This window comes from Euprymna scolopes, chromosome 16, assembly GCF_053919585.1.
Source record: "Euprymna scolopes isolate OS-2025 chromosome 16, ASM5391958v1, whole genome shotgun sequence".
Classification (NCBI taxonomy): domain Eukaryota; kingdom Metazoa; phylum Mollusca; class Cephalopoda; order Sepiida; family Sepiolidae; genus Euprymna; species Euprymna scolopes.
In genome coordinates, this window is record NC_136497.1 from 29623201 (window position 1) to 29633773 (window position 10573).

Consider the following 10573-nt stretch of genomic DNA (forward strand, 5'->3'; position numbering starts at 1 on the left):
CCATTTTTACATTCCGAAAACAGCGTGTTTTCGCCAGCCGTTACGTTTGAATTCATGCAATTAAACAAGAGAATTTTTGCTAATTGAATATAGCAAAGCAAGATTTTTGGAAAGTTTAATTATTAATAAAATTTTTAATTTCATAACAGTATATAAAAACAAAAGTGCCATCATATATATGAATTATTTATCAAATAAATAGTTAAATAATAATGATATTATTATTATTATTATTATTATTATTATTATTATTATTATTATTAGCATGACCTGTGGAAATTCCACAACTGACTATTTCAAATATAATATATTAATGTTGGCATTCTGTAGATGTTCAGCGTAAATGAAAACACTCTGATATTATTGTAGCTCTTTTGTTAAAACTGCAAAATATTTCTTTAAGCTAGCAGGGACTCCCAGCGTAGCCTAGTCGTAAAATACGCTTAAATATATTTTTATTTATGCAGATTTTTAGATTTTTTTTCAAAGGCGTCAGCACTCATTAAGGCCCAGACGCCACTCGAGGATAAGGGTTATAGCGTGTACAGTAGTCAATCGGACAATATCATTGTTGTATTGTGTTTTGTATGGATACGAAACTTCCCAATAGCACTCTCCCTGACGAAGCGTTAGCTCTGTATACTACTCCAGTAGTGTCCGCCATGTTACTTTATAGTGTTGACGTCGGACCCGTGCTAATAAAAAAAATTTGTGCTAATAAAAACCTTATTTAAAGGGTATACAATATTTGTTTTACTTACAACAATTTTATTAGTACAAAAGGGTAAAAAAAAAGAAAACTAAAAGATTTTTAAAATGGATCGTGCCCTGAGGCTTTCTCGATTGGACGTAAACTCTAATTCATCTAATGCCGAGCGAGAGTTTAAGCACTGGCTTGCTACGTTCAAATATTTTTTAGCGGCACTACCCCAGAAAAATCTCAACAAGTTGTCGGTCCTGATAAATTTTATTTCACCGGATATTTTCGAATATGTCAGCGATTGTGGAAATTATGAAGAAGCCTGTCTCAAACTGGAGGAACTCTTTATCAAACCAAAAAACGAGATATACGCACGGCATCTACTCGCCACGAGGCGTCAGCAACCGGGAAAAAGTCTGGCTGAGTATCTTCGGGCATTACGAGTCCTTAGCAAGGACTGCAATTTTAGGGACATCAGCGCGACGATATACGCTAATGAATCGATTCGGGATGCCTTTATTGCCGGAATTCAGTCCCATACCATTTGCTAGCGTTTGTTGGAAAATAAAACGCTCGACCTGGACACTATGTTTGACCAGGCCTGAGAGCTGAACAATGCAACGAGGAATATGGAATCATATTCACCAGCACGATACCGGGAGCCAACCGCTGCAGCCCTCGGAAAGGAAGAGACATCGGACTCGGATTTTAATCAAATAAACCTAAATGCTGCTAAATCAGAAATTAAATGTTGGAACTGTGGAAATTATAAACACCCAAAAATCACGATGTCCAGCGCAATCGAGTGTTTATCATCGATGTAAACAGATCGGGAATTTTGCAAAATGCTGCAAATCAAATAATACTACTCAATCAACTTCTGCCTCTGTCCATTATCCAACCTTAGCCTCTATAAGTTCGAGTTCGGCAGTTCCATCGTCCCTACAGAGATCCACCGTAGACATCCATATTTTGGGTCGGCCATTAAGAGCACTAATGGACAGTGGTAGCTCTGACAGCTTTATTCATACCAAAGTAGCTGAGGATCTGGATTTAAAAATAACAGATTCAGACTTGAGAGTTTCGATGGCATCATCTGACCTCTCATCCAAAGTGGTAGGTGCTTGTTTTCCTAACGTACTTTTTAACAAACGTATGTATCCCAACCAGAAACTGTCAGTTTTAAATAACCTTTGTTGTGATGTGATTCTCGGACTGGATTTTCAAAGTAAACATGAAAGCGTTACCTTCAAGTACGGTTGGAGTTCAACTCCTATTCAGATTTGTGGACTCGCTGTGGCTTCGGTGGAACCGCCTGAACTTTTCGCTAATATACATAAGAACTGCAAACCGGTTGTCACCAAGTCTAGACGTTATAGCTCAAGTGATAGTAAGTTCATTGCCTCAGAAGTTAAGCGCCTTTTAAGGGAGGGATCATCGAAACCTCAAACTCCCTATGGTCGTGGTTAAATCCGATAATCAGAAAAGAGAATGGTCATTGATTATTCTGAGACAGTGAATAAGTACACAAGCCTTGATGCCTACTCCCTGCCCAGGCTGGATGACGTAGTAAATAAGGTTGCTCAGTATAATGTATTCAGCACAATCGACCTGAAAAATGCGTATCACCAGATCCCCATCAATGAGAATGACAAACCCTTCACTACTTTTGAAGCTAACTCCGGTTCACCCGAATACCCTTTGGGGTTACAAACGGAGTTGCTTGGTTTCAGCGAATTGTCGATGAAATTATTAATTCTGAGAACTTACACGACACCTTTGGATACTTGGATAATATTTTCATGTGTGGAAAGGATCAGGAGCAACACGATGAGAATCTGGCGAAATTTATCAAAGTAACAGAAAAACGGAAAATTACGTACAATAAAGAAAAGTGTGTGTTTTCTGTGAATGAACTGAGCTCCATGGGTTATATCATTGGACCCAACGGTCAAATTAAACCCGACCCTGAGAGGGTGAAGCCTTTAAAAGAACTCCCTTATCCAACTGACGGCAAATCACTCAAGCGAGCCCTGGTTTTTTCTCGTATTATTCAAAGTGGATCCATAGGTATTCTGATAAGATTCAGCCTCTTATTAAGACCAATTTATTTCCCCTTAATCAGGAAGCTCGAAATGCTTTTGACAGTCTAAAGCTAGATATTGAATCATCTGTAATAAAAACTAGCGACGAGAATGCCCCCTTGAGTTGGAGACTGATGCCTCTGATTGTGCTCTTTCTGGAGTCCTCAACCAAAATGGTAGACCAGTTGTTATTTTCTCACGAACTCTACACGGCTCTGAACTAAACCATCCATCTGTTAAAAAGGAAGCGGCTGCCATTATAGAAGCAGTTAGATATTGGCGCCATTATCTCTTGAAGAAGCACTTCAAACTTATTAGAAATCTGTAAAATTTGTTTACGACCAAAATCACCATAGTCGAACAAAAAACGATAAATTGCTCCGTTGGAGATTGGAGCTTTCATACTTCAATTTCGACATTATCTATTGCCCTGGTGAGAATAATCTTGTAGCTGACGCATTGACACGTGCTTCTTGCGCTATTGTGAATAGTAGCAACAACCTCCTCAATTTGCATCGATCCTTGTGCCATCCTGGGATTACAAGGATGATGGTCTTCACAAGAAGTAGAAACCTCCCTTACTCTCTTGAGGATATTCGGCAGACGATAAAGGACTGCATTGTTTGCAACAAGTGCAAACCAAGATTTTTCTGTCCTGCTGATGGGAATTTAATCAAATCAACTCAACCTTTCGAGAAGTTGAACCTCGATTTTAAAGGACACCTACCTTCATCTACCCCAAATAATTATATGTTGATATTAGTTGATGAATGTAGCCGCTTCCCATTTGTATACCCTTGCAAAGACACAAGTACCCAGGGTGTACTGCAATTTTGCTCCCACCTGTTTTCTATATTTGGCATGCCCAGCCAAGTTCATTCAGATAACAGGAGTTGTTTCAAGAGTGCTGAGCACAAGAATTATATGCACAGCAAAGGGATCTCCACCAGCTACAGCACTCCATATCACCCGCAGGGGAATGGTCAAGTGGAGCGAATGAATGGAACAGTGTGGAAAACTATTTCATTAGCATTGGAAGACAAAAGTTTGCTGACTGAACACTGGGAAGAGGTTTTAGCAGACTCCCTCCATTCCATTCGGTCTTTAAAATCCACAGCCACAAATGAGACACCTCATGAGCGCCTGTTTAAACACCCAAGAAGATCAGTGTCCGGGACAGTGGTACCGTCTTGGATGACCGAATCTGGTTTTGTTTTAATGCGGAGACACAGCCGGTTAACTAAATATGAACCTCTAGTTGATAAGGTTGAACTTCTAGATGCTAACCCCCATTATGCATTTGTTCGATCTAACGAGGGTAGGCAGATGACTGTATCTACACGTGACTTGGCCCCGTTGAAAGACATCCAATTCACCGATCACCCACATGACTCGGAAAACAGGAATGGTACACCAGCAGATCAGCAAGAGGAAAATTCACCTCCACCAGTAGAACCACCTCTTTTGCGACGATCAGAACGTAGCAGAAGACCACCAGATAAGTTGAATTTGTGATTCTAGAGTTTAGTGAATCTTGATTAAATTTATTTTGCGCATCAGAACTATTAAACTGCACTCCTTGTGTTGGCTGAATTAGTAAGTTTTTAGATTGCGAACCTGAACTATTAAACTACATTCCTTGCATTGGTTGTGATCAACCCACCTCCAAACACTAATACTTGAATGAACTTTCCACCCACGGCAGGAACTTTCTAATTTAATGGAGGGGAGAATGTTGTATTGTGTTTCGTATGGATACGAAACTTCCCAATAGCACTCTCCCTGACGAAGCGTTAGCTCTGTATACTACTCTAGTAATGTCCGCCATCTTACTTTATAGTGTTGACATCGGACCCAACGTATCGTTCTTTTGTGTTAATAAAAGCATTATTTAAAGGGTATACAGTATTTGTTTTACTTACAACAATCATAGTAATGGTTAGTAGTGTAAATTTGGTAAATTGGATTACTTAAGGGGAACGGCTCATGAAGAACTTGTTTGCATTGGACTTGAAGACGACTTTATTGTAGTCAGTTGGAAAGCAGCAAACGGAAGAGAGTTCCACAGGTGTGCAGTTCTAAGTAAGAAGCTTTATTCATGGAATCTTCGTTTACGTTTAGGAACAGATAAAGAGTGGGGGAAATTATTGGTAGTGTTTGAGCTAGATGAGTGTTTCTCGTGAATGTTTGGTGAGAGGGGACAATGGATTGAAGCTCAGACGAGCACTTGCCATGAAAATAACATATATTATATATATTATATTATATAAACTTTTATAATATTATATATAATGTCGTATATATTATAGAGTCAACTTTCTATCGATTCTTATATAGTTGTGATTTAGAATATATATATATATATATATATATATATATATATATATATATATATGTATATATATAAGACCAAGTAGTTAATAAAACATGTTAAAAACACTTAGAAAAAGAGTTAAAAACATATTTAATTTTAAAAAGGAAACACTAAATAAGTGGATAGTCCTTAATCCGCGAAGTTTCGAAGAGATACTTTCCTTCTCATCAGAGGGTAGGATTTAGAAAAATGCGGGATCAGATTTTGCTTGCAAAAGTATTAAATGAAACTACAAGTAAGTCATAGATCTTACTTGATAACAAAAAGTGAAGCAGAGAGAATAGATTGAATAAAAAAGTGATTTCACGTGAATGGACAGTTTGGTGAAGGGTAAAATATCCAATGGCGGTAAAATCCAAAGATGCAGAATCCAAGAAAGTTAGTTAAATTTCCATTCGCACAAGTAAAATCCAAGGGAATCGCGTAATTGGAAGATGATCCAAAGTAATCCAAAAGGCAGAAATCCATGGAATAATTCACAATTCACATCCATTATATATATATATATATATATATATATATATATCTATATATATATATATATATATATATATATATATATATATATATATATATATATATATATATATATATATATATATATGACTTAGGTACATATATTTTTCTTCATAAGTTTTGGTTTCGATTTTATTCAAGCTGATGTACCTAAGTCATATATATATATATATATATATATATATATATATATATATATATATATATATATATATGACTTAGGTACATCAGCTTGAATCAAAATCGAAACCAAAACTTATGAAGAAAAATATATGTATATGTATAACTTGAATTCCTTCAATTATAATCGAAAGCGAAACTAAAATTTATGAAGAATTCTTGGTAAAATTATTTATTTAAAAAATAGATAACTTGAGTGCCATCAGCTATAATAGAAACCGAAACCAAAACTTGGGAAGAATTCTTGGTAAAATCATTTATTACAAGACATGGAAGATCATAACAATTAAACGACAGTCACTCGGAAGAAAAAAGATGTAAGCGTAACGCACAAAATAACACACACGCTATTGTATTAATATATAGATTAATAGAGTTTATTATTATTCATTTAACTGTATGTTTATTAGTGTCAAAAAAGTGACAGAAAACAGTTGCAAAAATGATTTAACCTTGAAAAGAGAATGACAACATTAGCAAAATGAAAAAAAATAATAAAGATAATTTTTTAGTGTTTGTATTTAATGAGGGAGGCCTACAAAATGCTTTTTATTTGTGCCGCAATATTTTCAAATCGGTTTTAATCTGGCGATAAAATAGCTGACAAGAGCCATGTTTATATTAAAACTTAATATTAAAAAAAGAAATTTAAACGCAATTAATTAAAAATCTATGTTGTAACGGAACATTTTGAAATAATAAAATTTTATCGTTTTAATCTTTTAAAAAGTAATTAATGTTTACGAAGTTTCTTTTTCTTGACAATTCAATTGATTATAGTATATATTAATTCGAAAAAACGCTATTAAAAACATAATAATATTAACTTTATATTATTTTTTAATTGCAACTTCCAGGTAAGTTTTTGTTCAATACGTGTATTTATTTTTTAAAAAACAATGTTTTACTTATTTGAACTCTTATGTTTCATAATAAATAGAAATTTCGTTAGATTTAAATATATTTTGTTCAGATTTCGAAAAAATAAATATGGGGAGGGGCACGCACTAAAAAAAAGTTCCCCTCGTATATTTTACGGAAACTGCATTTTATATGTAATTTCATTCAAAAGTGGATAAGTATCGAAAATTTCACAAAAATTTGACCATTAGTTGATTTTTGCTAGATTTATTAAACACGGGTATGTTTTCACGTTGGAAATGTTTACTACATGGGAACGTTATTTTAAAGCGCCAATTATGTAAACACGATTTTCGTCTCGTAATTTCATTATTTTCGTACGATGAAAAAATTTTTTTTTAATTATTACTAGTTTATTTAGCCCTTCTTCTTTTAAATGGTAAAAAGTTATATTAATAATATTAATTTATAATAAGGTTACATCGTTTTACATGTAGGGGGTAATTCTGTGGTGACTTTTGGAGATGATTATCGAACTGAATATAAATTTTACATGAAATAAAACCACTAAAATCTTATCCAGCTAGGTAGAAGAGTAACTTATTTTGCCTTTGATAACATTTATTTTTTATGTATTTGTTTTCCCCATTTGTTTTTTAATCTTTGTGGATTATAAAACAAACCCTTTGTTTGAATTTAAGTTGTTTTTATTTTTGTTAATTTATTGTTCGTTTTCGTTTTAAAATTATTTATTGTTGGCTTTGATTCAAAATATATATAAATTATTGTTTGTTTTTATTTTTCAATAAATTTTTTGGTCGTTTTAATTTTAAAAATATTTATTGTTTGGTTTTAAGTTGATTGTTTAATAATAGTTTATTGCCTAAATTGTTATTTCATGTCTTGCAATATTTGATTGTATTCTGCTTCAAACATACGTAATTTGACGTGCATATATTTTTATATTGATTAAAGTTTAGTTTTAATATAAATCGAATTGTGTTCCTTTCAAATATAATTTATAAGTTATTATTTAACGTATTTTAATCTTTAAAATCCATGAAAAAACGGAATGTTGAATTACTTTAAATAATTTGAATTTTTTTAATGTATATTAGTTTGAGTGCGTTCCTTATTTTTCTCTTTTTAAATTCAATTTTTTAAAGTTTTCTCATGCTTTTTGTAAAAGAAAAAACATTTAATGCATTATCTGGCTGTTCGACAGACCTTGCTTGCTAGTGTTGCATAGTTCTTATTAAGATGGCGACTTATATATTTCGTTGTTATGTTCGTCTTAGTAGAGACTCTTAGGGGTTCATGCTGCACGCAGACACATCGCGTATATATCAAGAGAGAGACAGTTCTGTATATATAATAGACAGTGTACATGTTAATAGAGGAGAGCCGACGACATGTAATACACAATGAGAAGAGAATTTAAATATATTGATAGATAGACCGAGATATAGTTTGTTTGGCATTTACGTTTGACATTTCTGTGAATGGAAGTGTTTCTATAACATTGACACATATATTTCGTACCTATTTTTGAGATGATGATTTTCACAAAGTTCTTATAATATAAATGGATAATGCCTTTTCTGTTGAAAACATAACTCGAAGACGCAGATACAAAAAGATGATGATTCCGTTTATTGTACGATATGATGTAACCGGTCAATGGCTTTGCATCAAGGAATTCAAGTCTCACACGATTCTTCTTTTAACCCCGCTTCCAAGGTTCTATGTCAGCTCTGTCTTTGACTCCTCTCTTCTCCCCTGACTGACTGAGTCCCCGACTGAGTTTTTTTTACTGACTATATTGAAACCCATGACGTCATTGCATGACCAACACGTGCATATCAGACACATGGCATGACATGTTTCCGTGTTTAAGCATGTTTACTCACATGTTTCAACTCCGATTTTACAAATATGTTTTCCATTGTTTTGATCTAGATTCCTTATTTTAATTTCATTTCAATAACAGAAACAAAATTCATCATTACATTCCTTTCTCTATAAACAGATATCTAACTATTTTGTGTGAGCTAAACAATGGCAATTCCACATTCCTTATTTTCACTAACCTTCTGTATTTCAATAACATTATGTATTCTGTATTTATTTTAACGTATGATTGGAATTCTCAATTCCAAATCTAGCTTCGCAAGTTCGAATCCTTGACTATCCTATTTCATATTTACTCACTTACAAGAACAGGCGGCTGTTCCATAACAGCTAGGACCTCAGCGATAGCGTCACATTTCAATTCAGTAGTCTTAACGACATATATTACGAAGGCCACGATATCAGGCGATAAGTCAGCCACGAGTTAAACCATGAACTTTATACTTGAATGACCTTTACCAAAACGTAGATCCAGACTTAACTTGAAAAGTATTGGACCGCTAAGTAGTATGTAACTTATTCTATCATTGTAAGAAAATACATTTCGTTATTTATCAATCGATTGTTTATTTGAAGGCGAATTTGCGCAATATTTATTATTTACAATTATTATTAATTTTTGGAAATTCATTGAAATGCGACTCTTCAAAAACAAAAACAACAACAACAACAACAACAACAACAACAAATAATAATAATAATAATAATAATAATAATAATAATAATAATTAAAAAAAAATTTTTTTTTTTAAAAACTGACCAAATTCCATAGACTTTGAAATGCTATTATACGAATGACACATTGTGTTTTTGTTTTGTTCTTCTCTTCGAGCCATAAATATTTAGTCACCATTTTTGTGCTGGGTATGACGTACACACATGCTGTTGTAATCGCTATCCTCGCTCTCTATGTCTGCCATATAAATATCACACACGCACAGAAACGAACTACTCATGCTCAAAAATTTACATTTTATATATTTTTCTTGATATTAATTGACTTTCTCTCTTTTTTATTTATAGATCTTTGCTGATGCGTAACCGCTTATCAAGATCTAAAAAGACTGTTCGACGATAAATGTTAATGAGATTGTTGGTGATGGATAACACCTTTGAAAGAGTTAGAAATGACTGGTGAAATAGTCAGAAGTTGATTACTTCGGTGAACAGCTCGACAGGAATTTGTTAACATCAGACTTGAAAACTGTAACCTCTTTCCCACATAAAAGACGTTCAGAGCCTGCTTCCTCTACAGTTATTTCCATGATAGGTGCTCATCTGGGCTCCAATCTGTGCCCCCCTTGCCGGTCTTTCACAAAAACAAACGACTAGCTACCACCACTATCGACAATTTCCTCCTCTCTCTGTCTGTTCCTAAATCTAAACGCATATTTCATGAATACAGCTTCTTTCCAATAACTGCCCACATGTGGAACACTGTTCCCCTGGTCTGCTTCCCGACCTAGTACAATATCGTAACCTTCAAGTCCAATATAAACAAGTTCTTGTTGAACCGTCCCTTTAAATAATCAAATTCTACCAAATTTACATCATTAATGATTACTACACTACTACCTTATATTCACTAACCCTTATCCTCGAGTGGCCTTCGAGCTTTGATAAGTGGTGACTCTCTTGTAAAAAAAAAACAAAAAAAACACGTAGGCAGCTAATAAACAGTCGCGTGTTATTATATTTCGTGGATGGTAAGTTCTAGTCTGGTGTCTCCAAGTTGAGACAATACTGAAGAGACGGGTGCTATTTTGTAAGTGACCCTGACCTTCGACAAACGCTGCGATCCTGACATTAAAGAACTTTATGGTGCATCCTTTTTGCGTGCGGGTATTATTAGAAAACAAATGTCGCATTTGTATCTCGCTGCGTATCGTTCTTCTCCTTTCAAACACATACACTAATATTAGTTATGATTTCAACGAAAAAGAATGA